General features: G+C 36.5%; 1 protein-coding gene across 1 annotated transcript in view; it reads right to left on the reverse strand.

Annotated features, from left to right (window-relative positions):
- Positions 1 to 13,806, reverse strand: part of LOC112058339 (plasma membrane calcium-transporting ATPase 3) — a 254,080-nt gene extending 240,274 nt beyond the window's left edge. Inside the window, exon 1 of the mRNA XM_052889311.1 lies at positions 13,421 to 13,806. The gene's annotated coding sequence lies outside the window, so the exon portion shown is untranslated. The remainder of the gene's footprint in view (positions 1 to 13,420) is intronic.
- Between the last annotated feature and the right edge of the window lie 6,539 nt (positions 13,807 to 20,345).

Raw genomic sequence — 20,345 nt, forward strand, 5'->3', positions numbered from 1 at the left:
GTAACAAAAGCGCTCTGGACCGTCTCACCGTGTTTTATGCGACCAGTAAAAGAGTGCCGAACAAAAAACAGACGGATTCGTAAATTTAGAACTCAATATAATGGTAATTAGTCATACTGTTGGTAGGTACAACGTTTACGTTTACGCGTGACTCGTGTTCTGCTGGCCTGTTCACTAATTTGGTGTTTATTAACAAGGTATTAAAATAAACATCAAAATCTGGTCTCCTACTGTATGATATCCACGAAGGGTTGTCAGTAGGAACCGGATGACGAATCTTATTTTCGTATATGTCAACTATCATAGGTCAAAGTTAATGAATTCGCTATCTTTACGTTAGCGTTGACTTATACGAAACTAGCTGATGCCGCGCAGTTTCACCCGCGTAGTTCCCGTTCCCGTAGGAATACGGGAATAATATATAACCAGCGATAAATGGGCTATCTAACACTGAATATTTTTTTTTAAATCGGACCAGTAGTTCCTGAGATTAGCGCGTTTAATCAATCCAATAACCAAACTCTTCAGCTTTATAATATTAGTATAGATTGAGATTCTGTGTAACAAATGTCATCCGGTGCTTACTAGACGATATCATAAAGTAGGTAGATGACATTTGTCAATTGATTTTATGTTTATTTTAATAGGTTGATAATAGATATCAAAATAGTGAATAGGCCAGCAGATCTGCGTTAAAAGATGTCTTATCTATGTAAAAATACAATCAATTATTATTTATAGTCAATTTTAGCTTATAGTACAATTATGTATTTAATTTGGATATTAATTGTTATAAAAGAAATCAGAAGTAGAAAGTATTACAATTATTATAGACTACTATTACAATTTTTATGACAGCAGGAGTTGAGTGTTTTTAATTTGAATAAAATTATTAAAGAATACGATATTTTTTACTACAGAAACATGGATATTTCAGCGTTTTTGAATATGCACATATATGAAGGAGTTTTTTTAAGAGTGTTGTTTTTTAAAATAAGAATGTGAACATTCTGTAAACTGTCTTTATCTATACTTACATTATAAAGATCTGAAACAGTAGTTTCACATCCTATTCAAATAGGAAAGCTACATTATCAGGAAGTAACATTCGCTATATTTTATAGCGAAACGGAAATAATAAGCGAGCTTAGATATCCCTAAATATTTTAACAACACATTTATTATAGAAATTTATTTAAGTCCTAAGTTAAAACTATTTCTTTGTGGATGAATAAAATAGAGAATACCTTATTTATTCACAACAAGCTCAAGGGATTTAAGTTGGACGACGTTGGATTCCAAGGAATTTGCATTGAGCCAATGCTTTTGTTTTGCATTTTTAGCTCTTTAAAGCTTCCTGATCTTATTATTTTAGGCGGGGCATACACGAACAACGTTCGGACGTTGGCGTCCCGAGGTGCTGGAATGGCGTCCCCGCACCGGGCAGCGCAGTGTTGGTCGACCCCCAACTAGGTGGACTGAGGACATCAAGCGGGTTGCAGGGAGCCGCTGGATGCAGGCGGCTCGAGACTGTTGTTTTTGGAAGTCAATGCAAGATATGTCCAGCAGTGGTAAGGTAAACACGAACAGTTCGAACTGCGACAGCAGGTTACAAGTTCAATCCCCGGCTATGCCGATTGAGGTTTTCTTACTTAAATAAGGTCTGGCTGGAGTTACCACCATACCGGCAAAGTCGTACCGCCAAGTGATTTAGCGTTCCGGTACGATGTCATGTAGAAACCGTAACGGGTGTGGATGTTCATCCTACTCCTAACAAGCTAGTCCGCTTCTTAGGTTGCATCACACCAAGGTGAGAAGTCCAATAAAAAGATTGTAGTCCAGGGCTAACTTGTAATAATAAAAAAAACTGCTTCAGGCGGTTGGCAGCACATGTGGCAAATGTGTGTAAAATAATCGCTTTATAAATCAAGATTGAATTTCAAGGAAAAATCAAAAATGATAATAATCTTATCATTACGTAGATTAGTAAAAAAACATTATAATTAGCACTACTTTGATTGTAACGCGGAAGAAACCTAGAGATTAGCACTCAGTATATCTTTACTTTGACTCAGTGAATAGCTGCAAACACAATAGGGCTGTCAATTTCAGTCTTTATTTTAATTTGTCTATCTCTATGGGCCTTATTAGAAGGCTCAAAGTCACTCAACGGACGATGGAGCGAGCTATGCTTGGGAATTTTCTGCGTGATCGAATTAGAAATGAGGAGATCTGCAGACGAACCATGGATTTTTTCGGGATGAAAAGTAGCCTATGTGTTAATCCAGACTATAATCTAACTCTACTTCAAATTTCAGGCGATTCGGTTCAGTAGCTGAAGCGTGAAAGAGTAACAAACACTCGTACCATCAAAATCATAAGGTTTTCGTAAATCTTGTGAATCCAAGGATTTTTTCGGCGTAAAAAGTAGCCTATGTGTTAATCCAGAGTAAAATCTACTTCCATTCCAAATTAATAAATCGGTTCAGAAGTTGCGGCGGTAAAGAGTAACAAACATCCAAACATACATACAATCTTTCGCGTTTATAATATTAGTAGGATAATAAAGCTGAGTTTGTTTGCTTGTTTGCGCTAAACTCAGGAACTACTCGTCCGATTTGAAAAATTCTTTCAGTTTTAGATAGCCCATTTATTGAGGAATACTATATGCTATATATTATCCCCGTATACCCACGAGAACGAGAACCACGGGGGTTAAACCGCGCGGTGTCAGCTAGTGACATATATAAACAATAAAAAATGCACCTAAATCTGTCTGCCAGTAGAACCGCTTGCACGTCATTTTCTATGGCTTTTTATCTATATTTCTAACTCTTACAAAATTCAACATGAAATAATTCTACTTGATCAAATAAAAAGGTCATTTCCCTTGATTTTAATAAAATGACATATACACAATAAAAATTGCCCCTAAATCTGTCTGCCACTAGCCCTAGAGCCGCTTGCACGTCATTTTCTAAGGCTTTTTATCAATATTTCTAATTCTTACAAAAATCAACATGAAATTGTTTTACCTGACATTATCGTGGTCCAATAAAAAGGTCATTGCCCTTGATTTTAATAAAATGACATATACAGAATAAAAATTGCCCCTAAATCTGCTTGCCACTAGCCTTAAAGCCGCTTGCACGTCATTTTCTATGGCTTGTTATCAATATTTCTAACTCTTACAAAATTCGATATGAAATAGTTTTACCTGCCATTTTGTTTATCAAATAAAAAGGTCATTGCCCTTGATTTTAATAAAATGTCATATACACAATAAAAATTGCCCCTAAATCTGTCTGCCACTAGCCCTAGAGCCGCTCGCAAGTCTACGCGCGGCTGGCGGACAGCCAGAGCTCGCACAGAAATAGATCTAGCGACACTCGATGTGCTTTTTAATTGCCCTTAATATCATTTGGACACTAGTTTCAGATTAATAATAACAACGGAATTGTGCATTTTCAAAACAATCCAACACCTGTTTTACTGTCGCTTATGCTGTCATTTCGATAGCCGTGATAGCCCAGTGGATATGACCTCTGCCTTCGATTCCGGCGGATGTGAGTTCGAATCCGTTCCGGGGCATGCACCTCCAACTATTCAGTTGTGTGCATTTAAAAAAAATAAATATTACGCGTCTCAAACGGTGAAGGAAAACGTTGTGAGGAAACCTGCGTACCAGAGAGTTTTCTCAATTCTCTGCGCTTGTGAAGTCTGCCAATCCGCATTGGGCCAGCGTGGTGGACTATTGGCCTAACCCCTCTCATTCTGAGAGGAGACTCGAGCTCAGCAATGAGCCGATTATGGGCTAATGATGATGCTCTCATTTATATATTGGTTCTTTTTTTAATTTTTACCAACGTTACAAATACAAAACCACGCGTCAAATTGACAACCTCCTCCTTTTTTTGAAGTTGCTTAAAAACACTATAAAAAGCTATATTATGCATACGAGTATAATAAACATAAATATTTATGGGGCGAAAATTATTAAATATTTTTTTTAATATTTAGATTACGGTGGAAGTTCTTTTTTAAATTATTAAACTATATCCCAGAAATTGGTAAAAAATATTTCAAAATGTATTTTATTGTTGAGAGACTTTCTTAACCTTTCTCATTCTGACAGGAGACTCGAGCTCAGCAGTGAGCCGATTATGGGTTGAATATGATGATGAACTAAAAAGTGGGGCTGCATGACCGAATCGCAGGCAGAGATCCTATCTTATAACAACAGCTGTTCTGATAATTTTAAGAAATTAAATATCACATGTCGCAAACGGTAAAGGAAAAATATCGTAGGTACAACATATGTCGTTGGCTATCACCCTGTAGAATATGTCGTGCTATTTGTGGGACATCCTGTATAGTAGTAGATATACGAAAAAGCTCTCGCCATGCTTAAACGTTAATCGATTTGCAAACAACAAGTCACATTGGGGACAAAACGACTACAACTTAGCTACATATTGTTTTTGGTCATGCGATTTCATTATGAATGTATTTGCCGTTTAGTTAACGCAAAATAATATATACCTATTGGCTATTTACGTACAGTCCGTTTATTAATTCCGTAGAATTCTGACAGTTCTATTTCCGGTTCCATTTGTCAGTCACTTTTGAAATTTCAGTTGTCACAAACCTTTCTTACTCTTAATATGACAATTACGTCACCTCATCAACCCATATTCGGCTCACTGCTGAGCTCGAGTCTCCTCTCAGGCCAATAGTTCACCACGCTGGCCCAATGCGGATTGGCAGACTTCACACACACAGAGAATTAATAAAATTCTCTGGTATGCAGGTTTCCTCACGATGTTTTTCCTTCACCGTTTGAGACACGTGGTATTTAATTTCTTAAAATGCACATAACTGAAAAGTTGGAGGTGCATGCCCTGGATCGGATTCGTACCATGATAGTTACACAGTTGAAATTTTCACAGACACGAGTCTCTTCACCAACCTTCAGACACCACGATCTCGAACCGCCGCCTGCATGATAGAGACTTCTTGCGACTCGTTGGATGTCACCGTCGACCTAGGCGCGTCAACCAACATTACAGTTTCCAGCGCAGGGTCGTCATACAAACAGCTTCGAACCTCAACAGCCTTAATCCTTTGTGATAGTTTTAGATAAACTTAAATCGAAACTTACGCACTGTTTCTGTACTGCACTCTCTGTTTCAAGTTACATAACTTACCTGTAAAAATAAAAAAAATAATTAGTCTCTGGCCTATTAAAAATCATAATTTGTTGTACAATATGCAGCTATTGTATTAAACCGCTGTTTTACCTCGTTATTGTGGCTTTCTATATTTAAAAGAATTTTAAAAATCGATTCAGTAGATCCAGAGATTACAACCCCACAAACTTTACCTCTTTTTAATAATACTAAGCGACGCCTCGCAGTTCCACCCGCGTAGTTCCCCTTCCCGTAAGAATTTGGGTATAAAATATAGCCTCTGACTCACTAATAACGTGAATTTCTATTAGTAAGATTTTCAAAATCAGTTCAAGAGTTCTAAAGATACAAACTCACAAATACACAAACACACAATCTAAATCTCCTTATAATATTAGTGCATATTATAATCTGTACAATGTACTGATGCATTAACATCAGTCAATCAATCACTCAATTTATTTATTTGCAGATACATGCATTATATATATATATACAAGTGGTCGGTAGATGTAGATGGTAAATGTATCTTGTCAATTTGGCATGCAAATTATTTATTAAGTATTTAATGATTCAAATGACCATTTCACCATTTAAAGTTTACATCTTTACAATAATTTTATAATTAACATTTTATAATTATATTACTAAAAATAGTTAGTGTGTACATTTTAAATATATAATATTCAATTATAATAGGAAAAGATTAAACATGTGACAAAAAAAAAATATTGTATATGTACCTAACCTATATAAAAAAAATTAAATGTTGACCCCTATGTGTTCGTTTGTTCGCGATTCAATCGATAAAAAGATCAATCAATCAATCAATCAATTTATTTATGGTTGGTCGATCGACGATCCAAGTTGGTTCGTCTACAGTGCGCTTAAAACATGTAATAGCAGAGTTTCATCATAACATTGTCTGTCTGTCCATTACCTATGTTGCTTTATATCAAAGAGTGCGTAAGTATTCCAGTACTGTGAATCATTAAACGTTGCGTTGTATTTTTGAATCAATCACCACGCTGTCGGGTTGTGCGTATCGGGTTTTTGATGTGAAACATCTATAGCCGCACGTAAAACCGATTTCTGGCGTGGCGACGCGTCGCCATTTATAAAATAATGTCGATGTTTTACATCTGCCAGGCGTCCCGTGACGGCTCACATTTTTTTGTCTTCGGTATGTGATGTTTTGTATTTCGGCTTCGGTGATTTAATAACTTCTTATGGGATGGTAAACTTAGTAACGTAACGCGTTACATCTGAAGTTGGCACGATTGACACTTGCACTTGACAGAGCGAACTACGGACTGATTTTACGATCACAAACTGTTTTAAAAGTTTCTATGTGTTTGCTGTAAAAAATCACCTCACCGACAATAGAGGATTATTAATTAAATTCAATAATTAATTAGATTCAATTAATTAAATCATTTTGTTGGTAAGCCTGTGTGATTTTGAATCACTATTTTTTCGAAAATTACGACGGGTTCGAATCCTGGGTCAGGTTTTAAGAGGTACCGATAGAGAGAGTTTTTTTATCTTCTAAGAAACTTTCAGTTGAAATATTACACCCTGGAGACGGGAAGAAGGTGGTGTTACTCCCCCGTATCCGCACTCTATCGGTTCCAATCACTATCACTGACATCTAATAGTGGTCGCTTATGGTAGGCGTCCACACATCGGCATCGTACGTATCGGACGCATCGCATCAAACGGATTTTAGTATTTTTTGTATAGAAAATCATACAAGTGCGTCCACTGATCCGCATCGTATCGAACGTATCGAACGGATTTTAGCTACCGTAAAATAAAAAATCCGTTTGATCCATCCGATACGTACGATGCGGATCTGTGGACGCCTGTCATGAAGAAACATTTTCACCTAAAGCCCGAGAACTTGATCGATTCACTCAAAGTAGCCGAGTTAAAGACAAAAAATTGAAATATGTAGATAGGTACTGATATGCTTTCATATTCATATATTTAATGAAGCTATTAATATAAAATTACATATAGAAATATCAAATTTATTTATTTGTATAGAATTTTCTAAATAGAATGAAAATATACGGAACCCTAAAAAGAGGTATTCATCTTGGTTCCTCCTATCGACGTCAGTGCCCGGAGGCCGATCGGTGACCTCCTGACCCCGCGAAATGTCAGAGGTCGCAGCTGTCGTCATGCTAATTAAAAAAAAAACTTTATAGGCCAGGAGACATGCGGTTTTGTGAACGAGTTTTACATAACTTTGATTTTTAGTAGAAGAACTTTATATTGTGTCAATGTATGGGGTAATCGTGATGTTCGGAAGTCCCTACAAAAGGCCTATGTCCTGCAGTGGACGTCCATCGGCTGATGATGATGATGATGATGGGGTAATGGGGATGATGACTAGATTTGAATATATTGATTTTTATGAGACATTCGGGTAAATAAGGTTAATATTAACTAATTAATATGTAAAAAACAAAGATTGTCTGGATGTTTGCAAAATAAATAAGATTATAAAATTTCAAAGTCGACTAAAATTATCTTACATTCAACGTCAGACTTTTCAATATTTGAACTATAATTTTAAACGTACAAATAACAAAGATATTTGTAATTTTGTTTGAATGCTCATACAAATCTAACGATCAGCTAATCAACGTGGTTTAAGACATATATTGTTTTAAAATGACTTTATTTATGACTTATTTGAAACTTATAATTATAAACGTAAATTATAAAGTTATAATTTACTTATTTGTAAGCGCGCATGCGAGTTGTCTTGTCTCGCGCCATAATAATGCACGCCATTGACGATGAATATTCTCATGTTACTGCAGAATCCTCGATTATAACTGGTCGTGTATTGGTCGCTGCGTGCGTGACAGCTCGACTTATGAAACGTCTTTGCTGCCGTTTGCGCTGCAGAAACGTGAGAATAATTGACCGTCAATGGCTGACTTAACAAAATCGTACACTAAGCGACGGCTACTGCATAGATGTATGCTAACAGGATGTGGCATAACTGGATATTGAGTAAATGTTCCTTAATTTTTTTTTTTTTAACTAAATGCAGTTTTGTTTTCTTTTATATTTTTCGGCAGCGTGTTAAATATTTTCGTACTTTCGTAAGTAACATTCTTCTTTCCGTAGTTACGACGTCGTTAATTCGTGCCATTTTGTATGGGGCGTTTTTCAGGGATCCGTGGCAGTGCCGCAAATCAGCCCTTTAAATCCCTGTAGATCGTCTTAAGAAAATTGCTTTACTATTAGCATACTCCTAATTTAAAAAACTGTCTTCGTCGCTATTGCGTAACTTGATCGTATCCGTTCGACAGCAAATTCATTCCATTATAATACACTAGCGGACGCCCGCGACTTCGTCCGCGTGGGATTTAGTTTTTCACAAATCCCTCGGGAACCATGGATTTTTTCGGGATAAAAAGTAGCCTATGTGTTAATCCAGGCTAAAATATATCTCAAAACCAAATTTCAGCTAATTCGGTTTAGTAGTCGAGTCGCGAAAGAGTAACAACAACAGTTTTCGCAAATATCGGGAAACCATGGCTTTTTTGGAATAAAAAGCCTATGTGTTAATCCAGAGTAAAATCTATTTCCATTCCAAATTTCAGCCAAATCGCTTCAGTAGCTGCAGCGTAAAAGAGGAACAAACATGCTTACACACTTACACACTTTCACACTTATACACAAACATTCACAATATTAGAGGGATGTGAAGTGTGATTAGAGTGATTTTACATAAACCGTTCGCTCTTGGTCTACAATGGAGAATTTAAAAAAGAACTTAATTGGGCCCTTTGATGTAAAGGTTTTGTGAAAATTGTTTTTTTTTCGAAACTCCTCTGTATATGTATAGGGTGCTTTTGTTTGCAATATTGGTCGACTATGACTACAAACATTATGATGAAGAGGTTAGAATTTTATCAAACAGATAAAATTCTATTTAACATTGGCTTGTTCTTGAATAATCCATACTAAGTAATGCCGTAAATGAGAAATTCAGCTTTGTTTGGTATGTTTTACGCTTTAACCAAACATTTCAGCAATAAGCGATACTTTATTATATAAAATATATCGCTTAACACTTCATGCAGGAAAAAAATACTGCTCCCGAGGGTTAGAATTTGGTCTTTTCAGCTTTTCAGCTATGTGCATTTTCGGAAATTGTCGCAAATGGTGAAGGAAAAACATCGTGAGGAAACCTGCAAACATGAGAATTTTCTTAATTTTCTACGTGTGCCAATCTAACGGCTAAGTGCAGAAATGGCCCAAAAGAAAGATGAAGAAGAAGTCTGCCAATAGGGCCAGCGTGGTGGACTAAGGTCTCATTCTGAGAGGAGACTCGTGCTCAACAGTGAGCCGAATATGGGTTGTAATGATGAGGGTTAGAAAATAACATTTACAATCGAGTAATAGGAGAAGTTTGTTTAGTTCATAATAACAACTTATTATGTTTGATTTGGGTTGTAAATATTAAATAAAGTGATCTTTCTAATTTTATAGTATCGTGTTAGACAGAGAGAGAGAGAGAGACAGAGTTAAATTCGAAATTCGAACTAGCGAATTATAAAAGCATCGTTACAGAGAAGGGCGGGCGGTATCGCTACGAACTTCGCTTGCAACTTATTTCGTAGTAAGTTATTACGTAGGCTTGCTACGGATGTGACTACGGGCTACGACAACTGACTTGCAAATTGTTTTTTTTAGATGATGATTGTTCTTTTGTAAGATGAAGAGTTTATAAGAACAATTAAAAAAAAAAATATTTTGTGTAGTCAAGTTTTGTTTATTTATTTTTCTTTTATTTTATTCTTGCCGCCTTTCCACGTGGGCTTGATTTGTATAGTTATTAGGATAAGTTAGATTAAGTTCCTTATTGTATTCTTTCTCAATAATAAAAAAAACATCTCGAGCTGACAGCAATCTACCACTCCCTATAACCTACTCGATCTCGTCGGCCCACGCAGGGGTCGCTTCTAGTACCTTGAGACCCCGATGCCCATCAGTTCTTAAAATGTGCCCCGCACTATTGTCAATTCATCTTCGCGACTCGTTGAGCTATGTCGGTGACTTTGGTTCTTCTGCGGATCTCCTCATTTCTGATTCGATCACGCAGAGATACTTAGCATAGCTCGTTCCATCGCCCGCTGTGTGACTCTGAGCCTTCACGACTCGAGATTTTTTACGAGAGGAACAACTTTCTAAATTGTACTTTAGTTGTAAAATAATTTTTTACACACTAAATGCTGAAAAAACACATTTCAAGCAACTTAAGCGCCACCTACCTTCCGTATTTAAAGTCGTACGATAATACCTTAATAACATTGATTGTAGATGAGAATGTTCTCTACATTTTTTAACCGACTTCAAAAAGGAGGAGGTTCTCAATTCGGTCGGTATTTTTTTTTTTTTTTTTTTTATGTATGTACACCGATTACTCAAAGACGCCTGGATCGATTTCAAAAATTCTTTTTTTGTTTGAAACGGTATAGTCCCCATTTGGTCCCACTGCCATCATGTCAAGATCTGATGATGGAATCCTGGAGAAATTGAGGGGAACTTTCGAAAATTATATGGATGTCTAGTGTGTTCGTATACTTTTCCATTTAGTACTTTTAAGCACTACAATTTCATGAAGATTTAAAAACGATCTGATGATGGAGCCAAAAAACTGACGAGGGAACTCCTCGGCGATTTACAGCAGTTACCTTGTGTTTGGGCTTGATTAATTTGTATTAATGAGAACTATTGGATAGAAGCAGGCGTTACTTTGCGGAAGTTCATCATGATTATATAATGATTTCTTTATTTTGCTATCATCCGCGAAAATTCGGCGAACCCATGCGACAACGTCACCCAGGTCCGACAAAATACTCTCTACGTACGTTTCACCCCGAAACCGGAGCATGTTGACTCTACAACGTGCAATTGCACGTTGTAGAGTCAACATCTCCTGAGGATGCTAAAAGTCGGTGCTTAGCCGGTGTTGTCTTAATTTAAGCTATTTTTGACAGGACCACATGAAACAACACTGTCTGCAAAATCTAAATCTATAACATGGCTTGAAATAATACATCACCGGCTTAGCACCGCCTTCATACTGATCAGCAGGTAGAACATATTATGATGTTATTTTTCGCTTTTTAGTTTAGTGGGTACGTTTTTAGGTTTTGAAGTCGGTTATATTTTTTTTATTAAAATTTTTATTATTGTCAAATAAACTTTAATGTAAAACTCATGGTTTAGAAGAAAAACGCAATCCAACTTTTTTAGTTTCTGAACCACCCCAAGGGAGGAAGGGGGGTCGATGTAAAGATAAGCTTGTTGAGTTGCTCTCTACCGATGGTTAAAAATTTCGAGTCATGTAATTCATTTACAAATCTTATACAACTTTTTCTAGATTTCCTATACTATTCATATGAGGCGAGTTAGCGAGCAAATCTCGAATCCGTGTGTCGGCGACTTGCACTGTTCGGAAGACTTTGGATCAAATAATTTCTATAATTTTTATTTTATCCATGTTTGAATTCACATGAAATTGTGAAGATACGACTTTTGGTTGGTTTGTTGGAAAAGGTCGTATGTTCAAACTTTTATAATTTTTAATGTACAAAGTAGAATGTATAATCTATACCAATACATATTATAAAGCAGAAGAGTTTGTGTGTTTGTTTGCTGGAATGAACTAATATCAGGAACTACTGGTCTGATTCGACAAATTCTTTCAGTGTTAGATAGCCCATCTATTGAGAAAGGTTATAGGCTATACATTCTCCCCGTATTCCTACGGAAACGGGAACCACGCGGGTGAAATCGCGCGGCGTTAGATAATATAAAACACATAAATTATTAATTCTAAATCAAGTAAAAATACTCGTAAATGTAATAAATTACATTTACGAGTATTTTTACTTCACGTCATCAACCCATATTCGGCTCACTGCTGAGCTCGAGTCTCCTCTCAGAATGAGAGGGGTTAGGCCAATAGTCCACCACGCTGGCCCAATGCGGATTGGCAGACTTCACACACGCAGAGAATTAAGAAAATTCTCTGGTATGCAGGTTTCCTCACGATGTTTTCCTTCACCGATTGAGACACGTGATATTTAATTTCTTAAAATGCACACAACTGAAAAGTTGGAGGTGCATGCCCCGGACCGGATTCGAACCCACACCCTCCGGAATCGGAGGCAGAGGTCATATCCACTGGGCTATCACAGCTATTTTTACTTATTACTCGTAAATGTAATAAATTACATTTACGAGTAGAACATAATAATTTTATTACTCTTAATCTGTATATGTAAGAATTGTAAGCTAAATAACTTACTAAATATAAATTTAGCTCAAAAATTGATGATTGTTTAAGATAAATTTGGATGAAATATGTTTCTAGGTATTAACAATTTTTTAATTAAAAATCCAATCTGCATTGGGACAGCGTGGTATACTATTGGCCTAACCCCTCTCATTCTGAGAAGAGACTCGAGCTCAACATTGAGCCGAATATGGGTTGATAATTATGAAAATGAAATTAAAAAATAATATAATAGTTTAGATACCAGCAATCAGCATGCACTGTTAAATAAAGAAATTGAAATTAATATATAACAAATTCTTTTGTGCATAAATTATAGACAGTCGGTCGTAGTTTTAAGATAAATTTATAAATAAAAATGTCTAGTTACTAGTAATAAATATTCGGAAAGAATAGAGGCCATTGTGTGTCAATTTCAAGGATAATACGGAAATATCTAATATGAGATTCTAATATATCTATAGTAACCTTCACGTAGGCGACCGTACGTCCACGTTTTTACGTTTGCCTTGAAAAAAGTCAATAGCCAACACACCAGTGGCGACATCTAGCGGGAATTTTCCGAACTAACACTCCACTGGGAAAATTTATTTAAAAAAAAACAAATCGAATTCTGTATTCACTATTATTATCTCATAATGAATGCCTCTGTTGTTTCCTGTTTGATTGTGTATTATAAATAGATGGGAGATGAAAGTCAGGGGTGGCCAACTGTGACAAGGTGTGACAAGAGGTTATGCACTACTGAATGAACAAAACGATTCGCTCCGAGCTCGCGAGGCATCTACAGGAAGCGAATTAGCGAACTCGAAGCGCTCGTAAAAAGGAACAGGCGGACAGTTGGCATTCGCTTGGGGAATTAGCTCGATTTAAATATACATGCGATGGTGGCGCTTACCGATCGGTCGCCAGACACTCCCAGGAGCCGCGGGGGCACCGTCACACGCGTTTTATCGATCGTAACAATGGACGGGCTGGCCTAACGCGGAATCAAGCGAAACAATAACGCACGAATCTTACATAATTCCTATCCGCCATGGTGGTATTCACGCGAATCGCGCCCTTACGCCGTCGACGCTACGCGGCGCTGGTGTCCATTTTTCCATGCACAATAGCTATTTTAAAGCTGCGCCGGCGACGTTTGCAACCTTGAATTCGGAACGCACCTTTAATTTTAGCCGGTTAACCTAGATACTGGTACCATTTTGAGTGCGGATCGATATTCGCATGCGCGATGTCTAGTTTCTTTTTATATGCGGTACTGGGCTGTGTTTGGGCGGTGACTGTGTGGGGCGCCCGCTCGCGAGCGACTGGCGAGGTCGGGCGGGCGGCGGCGCGCACGCGCGCTCCTAACGATCGGGCCTCAGCGCCCGGCACCCCTGCTGCCTGTGAGGCCTCATTACTGGACTGACGTGCCATACGTTACATTGTATATCTCTAGCGATCGTGCATGAGGTTTTTAACAAGGGTATCATCAGGAGGTCGAATCTCCTCTCAGATTGAGAGGGGTTAGGCCAATATAGTCCACAGTGGTGGACTATACATACTTTTACTATCACACACTGTGGGATAGACGAGAAATAAATCATTATTTACACTGTACACACTTTACATGTAAGGAAGGAGCCCAAAAAATGAGAAGTTATCTTAAGACAGTTGGTAAAAATTAAAACTAATTATATATTTTAAGAAATTAAATTTCACGTGTCTCAAACGGTGCACAAAAAACATCGTGATGAAACCTGCATACCTGAGGATTTTCTTAATAGGGATGATGACAGTTTTTTAAATTGTATATAAATAAAGAGTATGCTAATAGTAAAGCAATTTTGTAAAAGTAACAGGGTATCTGCGATCATTACTTTCGGAGCTACAGGGATTTAAAGGGTCAGATTTGCGGCGCTGCCACGGATGATCCTGAAAAACGCCCCATGCAAAATGGTACGAATTAATGACGTCGTAGGTACATAATGATCGTTAGATTTGTATACTAATATCTTTGTTATTTGTGTGTTTATGTTTATAGTTCACATATTAAAAAAATGTCACATTTAATGTAAGGAAGCTAAAACTGTATAAAGTTTTACCTAATTACGATAAAAGATTTTTAATAGATTTTGAAATTTTATAATCTTATTTATTTTGCAAATATCCAATCAATCTTGGCTTTTTATGTACCTATAAATTAGTTAACATTGGCCTTATTTACCCGAATGTATCATAAAAATCAATATATTCAAACCTAGTTATCATCCCCCTTGAGAAAATTCTCTGGTAAGCAGGTTTCCTCACGATGTTTTTCCTTCACCGTTTGTGACACGTGATATTTAAATTCTTAAAATGCACATAATTGAAAAGTTGAATGTGTATGCTACGGACCGGATTCGAACCCACACCCTCTGGAATCGGAGGCAGAGGTCATATCCACTGGGTTATCGCAGCTCACTACTACTACTTAAATCTTATGTAAAATCCAATTATTAAGTATGTATTGTAAACCCATGGTCACCCAAACCAAGCGTCAAAATTTAACTACAGATTAATGATCTAATGATGAAATCTAAATTTGTTTACTTGTTACTCTTTCATGCTCATAATACCACCATTATTCAAGAAATATTTCATCAATGGAAAGTTACATTATCAATGAGTAACATAGGCTAATCGGGAACTATAAGCGGGTGAAACTGAATGGGGGTAAAAATCGATAAAAATTATAATTTACGATTTACTAAAAATAATTTACCAATTGGCTTATATTCTTTGGGGATTAGTCAAACACCGCCTTATCATAAAAGCTATAACTTTTTCCAATGTAATTAACTAGTTTGCTTAACCACACAATACATTTTATTTGTTACCGTTGGTAGTTTCGGTGATTAGACGATAAAATCACTACTAACTGACGAATTTGCCGTTGTAAATGTACTTGTTTTACTATCCATGACTAGCTACTTATATCATCATCATCATCATCATATCAGCCGATGGACGTCCACTGCAGGACATAGGCCTTTTGTAGGGACTTCCAAACATCACGATACTGAGCCATCTGCATCCAACGAATACCTGCGACACGCTTGATGTCGTCAGTCAATCTGGTGGGGGGTCGACCAACACTGCGCTTTCTCGTCAAACTATGTGCCCCGCCCATTGCCACTTCAGCTTCACAATTCGTTGAGCTATGTCGGTGACTTTGGTTCTTCTGCGAATCTCCTCATTTCTGATTCGATCACGCAGAGATACTCCTAACATAGCTCGTTCCATCGCCCGCTGTGTGACTCTGAGCCTTCTTATGAGGCTCCAACGTATAGTTAGCGACCAAGTCTGGGAACCATAGGTCATCACCGGCAACACGCACTGTTACTACTTGGCTACTTATTTACCTATTGTTAAATGGTGATAAACTAAAAAAGAAAAATCCTGGCTGAGTTTGTTGTGGGCTCTTCTCGGACCAAGGCGCATTTGGAACCCTCGTAAATTTAATTTTAAGTTTTTAACTAATTAATATCACCATTATCTCATAATATTAATACCTGTATTTTCAAAAGTGCTTGTAAACTAAGCCTAATTGAAATAAAAAAATATCGACTATATATATATATTTATTTTTATTCAACGACAAGTTATAGTCTGGCAAGTTCGTTGATAACACTCCCATGATATGTGGGTGACGGGGGAAAGACTGTGCGGGTGTGAAATCGTGCGTGCGGGGAAGGTGCATCAGTCGTGGGTTTTTCATTCATCGCTACATGCCCCCCGGACCGCGTGGACCATCGATCTCACCTGGAGAGTTATTCTGTAACGATGTTTTATATAACTTGCAGGTGTCTTTCTGTCTCTTTCTATAGTATCGTGTTAGACAGAGAGAGATAGAGGTCGAAACTCGTACTTGCGAGTTTCGACCTCTATCTCTAGTAAAAAATCGTTACAGAATAGACCTGTTGATGTTAATTGCATAGCATGGATATTTAAAAAAATCCACTAATTTAGAGATCTCTCAAGTTTATTTATTTATTTATTTAGACAGGCCAACAAAATTTATGCACACAAAATAATTTACATAATATGATAAAAAATAGATATACTGGAAATACAGATTTAAAACATAAACATCAAAAAGCTTGTACAGTAGACACAGAAATACTAAGGATATAAGCAGAAAAAAACACACTATAAAACAATATAAACTACAATTAACACAAAAAATAAGCGGTTAACGCAAGTGACACCGCGTGTAACAGCTAGTACAGCGTATTTGGGGTCATTCCAATAGACGTACTCGTATAGCCAACATTACGTTCTACAAACATGATTTCAAGTGGCATGAATAGGGGGCGTGTGACCTCCTCCCTCCCCCTTGTTTAGCGATGTATTGGCGCCTTGTATTGCACTATCCTTATTACATTTTTTTTTGTATTCAACGATATGTTATCACGACTTACCTTACTACTTTCTTGTCTATATAAAAGTTCATACCTAACTTTGTACATAGGAGTAACTAAAACCGAGTCATGCTAACCTTTCAAAGAGCTAAAAATATTAACTTTTTTTGAAATATGTTATTAGGAAAAATTTAGGTACCTACCTATAAAAAAATATTTAATTCATGGTGGTGATACCCAGTGGATATGACTTCTGCCTCCAATTCCGAGGGTGTGGTATGGGTTCAAAGTTCAAATCCGGTCCCGGGGCATGCACCTCCAACTTTTCAGTTGTGTGCATTTTAAGAAATTTAATATCACGTGTCTCAAACAGTGAAGGAATAACATCGTGAGGAAACCTGCATACCAGAGATTTTTCTTAATTCTCTGCGTGTGTGAAGTCTGCCAATCCATAGAGCCAACGTGGTGGACTATTGGCCTAACCCCTCTCATTCTGAGAGGATACTCGAGCTCAGCAATGAGCCAAAATTGAGCACTGTACTCTGCTTAGTATGGAAACCGCCTAAAGTAATCCAAAAGCTACATTTGGCAGGTCACCAATTTGCGCTGTTTGAACTCTTGAAGGGTGAAAAAGTACATTAAGTAACGTACGGCAGACATAATACAATATGAAAACTAGCATACGCCCGCGACTGCGTCTGCTATTAAATCTATATTAGCTTTAATTGTACGTGCCCATTTTTCAGAACATACTCGTAAAATGGTGATAATCATTTGTCGTTAAAAGATAGATATCATATTTTACTAGCGGACGCCCGCGTTTCAGTTTTTCAGAATTCAGTTTTTCATAAATCCCACGGGAACTATGGATTTTTCCGGGATAAAAAGTAATCTTTGTGTTAATCCAGGCTATAATATATCTCAATACCAAATTTCAGCTAATTCGGTTCAGTAGTCGAGGAGTGAAAAAGTAACAAACATTCATATCAACAAAATCATCAGTTTTCGCAAATTTTGGGAAACTATGGATTTTTTCGGGATAAATAGTAGCCTATGTGTTAATCCAGAGTAAAATCTATTTCCATTTCAAATTTCAGCCAAATGGCTTCAGAAGTAGCGGCGTTAAAGAGTAACAAACATCCAAACATCCATACAAACTTTCGTGTTTATAATATTAGTAGGAAGTAGGATTGTAGATTTTTTGGAGATATTTTTGTTATATTAGAGATATAACAAAAATATGTACAGTAGAAATATTTATCTGAAATATGCATAGTAGAATATTTATCTTTTCATTTTATTTTATTTAGGAAACGCTCAGCTGCCTGCGTTTTCGATCGTCAGGCATTTTGACTGTTTCCAATAACTCCATCGTCATATTTCAATCAATATTCACAAAATCGTGACAAAATATATATCTAAACCATCTTTAGGAATCTGTCTATCTATTGATAAAAACCGCATGGATTTCTATTCAGTATAGTTTCGAATTTAACGTGAACAGGCAGACGCGGTGGAGAACTTTGTTTTATCATAATTAACAGAATCGCGCGGTTTCACTCGCGTAGTTCCGATACCTGTTGAAATACGGGTATACAATATAGTCTATGTTACTCCCTGATAATGTAGCTTTCGATTGGTGAAAGAATTTTTCAAATCGGTCCAGTACTTTTTAAGTTACAGACGAATATACAAATCTTTCGTCTATATACTATCGGTATGTCTGCATTCTCGTATCATCTACCTTACAATTTTGAAGAGCATTATTTAGATGTTTTAAATTTGCTATGTTATTCCATCGCGCAGTATAGAATACCCAAATTAGTTTTTTTGCCTAGCATCACACTTATTCACACTATAGTGCTGGTTGTTGAAACAAATAAACTCATATAGAAAAACTGTCTGGTAAACTTAGCTCAGCTGCATTTGCAGTGAGAAAAATAAGACAGTTTACTGATGATGATAAAGCTTGTTTATTTTGCGTACTTCCACAGCGTAATGTCTTACGGTATTTTGTTGTGGGGCAAGGCTGCTGAATATACATTCTATATTTGTACTACAAAAAAGAGCAATTCGAGCAATATATCAACTAAAATCACGCGAGTCCCTTCGTCAAAAGTTTAAAGAAATAGGCATTTTAACAGTAGCCTCTCAGTATATATTTAGCAGTATAGTCTATGTAAGACAAAATATTAATTTGTACAAACGAAAAGTAGATTTAAACCCACGTCTTACTAGACACGGGCGTAAATTAGTTATTTCTGCGTATCGTCTCCAAAGAGTTAAAAAATCTTTTGTAGGTTTAGGTGTACTCTTCTATAACAAGATCCCCAAGACTGTGATGGACTTGTCAATGCACAACTTTAAGCAATGTGTTAACTAAAGCCGGATTTATATTTGTTTGTTTCATTATGTTAGCTGATGCGACACGACACGTCAGACAAATGTGAATCCGGCTTCAGTGCATTATGAATATATATCGGTAGAGAACTCATGACGTGAACTTATTCTACTTGATTATTTATTATGTTCTTATTATTAATTATTAATTAGTAACACTTGTTCTTGTTGTTTCCGCCCGCGTCACCACATGGCTCCACGGAAGACCAGCGCTGCGCTGGTGCATCCATCACTAGCGTAGCACATGCTGAGTGGTGACCATTTTGGTACCACACACATCATTTTTTTTTTTTGGATTTAATTTAATTTTATTAGTTTAATATCTTTAAATTATTAGTTCCCTATATTTTTAAAATTACTTTCTTTTTCGTGTATTATGTGTGTGTGTGTGTCCAAATAAAATAATTTTCTTTCTTTCTATTCTAGCGGGAAGCTGGAGCAGCGTGGTGGGTCTAAGCTCCAGGATTAAACGTCGTTTACACTTTCTATTGATTAATCTGGGATTTAAAGAGTATATCACTACCTGAGATTCCGGATTTTAGTCCTGGATCGGGTTTTAAATTATTTTTACTCTAAGAATAACTTTAGATTAATGTTATAAAAAATCATAATTAATTATGGTGATCATCGGTTTTAGTAACACTCCGATATAAAGTTTTAAGTGTTTCATTCGCCCTGATTCTCTAAATTCTCAATTTTCATCATTAACCTAATTAATTTTCAGCTGCAAGTCATTGACCTTTTTTCTCTCAGACCTTTCTTTATTGAAAAAGAACAACTTGATATCAATTAATCTATTTTCTGAGACTGAAACCAGAAAAAAAGAAAATAAAGTAAGATTGGCTTGTTTTATGATTTAGTTTTTGTAAACAATGTTTTATTTGTTAAATGAACCTTAGTGTGATTTTTTCTTAAATTTTAAATTTCAACTCAAAATGAAAGAAGGCTTAGGTATAGGAGAGATAAATGTAATGATAATCTGGGAAAATAAACTCGAAACAGAAATTAATCAGATTAAGTAAATGAAAAACTTGTACA

This window comes from Bicyclus anynana, chromosome 25, assembly GCF_947172395.1.
Source record: "Bicyclus anynana chromosome 25, ilBicAnyn1.1, whole genome shotgun sequence".
In the NCBI taxonomy this organism is placed as follows: Eukaryota; Metazoa; Arthropoda; class Insecta; order Lepidoptera; family Nymphalidae; genus Bicyclus; species Bicyclus anynana.